The sequence below is a fragment of the Rhagoletis pomonella genome, unplaced genomic scaffold (genome assembly GCF_013731165.1).
Source record: "Rhagoletis pomonella isolate Grant_MI unplaced genomic scaffold, Rhpom_1.0 Rhpom_scaffold_00004, whole genome shotgun sequence".
NCBI classification, from domain to species: Eukaryota; Metazoa; Arthropoda; class Insecta; order Diptera; family Tephritidae; genus Rhagoletis; species Rhagoletis pomonella.
This window is the reverse complement of record NW_023458558.1, coordinates 76401437-76402029: the sequence shown is the minus strand read 5'-3', so window position 1 is coordinate 76402029 and position 593 is coordinate 76401437.

Sequence of the window (593 nt, the reverse complement as noted above, 5' to 3'; positions counted from 1 at the left end):
AATATTCCGACGAACTGATAACCTCCTCCTTTTTAGGAAGTCAGTTAAGTAATGAGAATTGCATCGTGGCTGAAAATGTCGGATGTATCCTCCTGACTTTCATCTTCACTTGAAGAATCTAGCATAATGGCGAGATCATTGTTTAAACACCGCTTACAAGCCAAACCAGATGTGACAGTTCTCTAAAGCTTTTTAAAAATAATTCTTCATTATCATGGCTGTTTCAGAATTTGAGGAATCTGTAACGCCATCAGCGTTTTTCGATTTAAGTTTTTGTAATTCACTTTTAATATTTTCTTCTGCGACTGGTTTGAAAAATGTGTGCTTATAGCGAGCTAAATAAGTGGATATAGAAAATAAATTATTGTTTTCCAGGAATGAAAATTTTGAACCAAATTCTGTTTTAAAAGTTGTAGCTGCCAGCCGAATCTGATCAGAATTTTGTTATTTTTTTTAAAAAGCAAAAAAAAACAAGATTTTTTATAAGCATTTGAGTTATTGTAACCAAGAATTATGAGGGTCTCAGAGAGTTACGTAATTCTTACCTAATTAAAGGTCAGACTTATAGCTTTTTAATTATTTGAGCATCGATT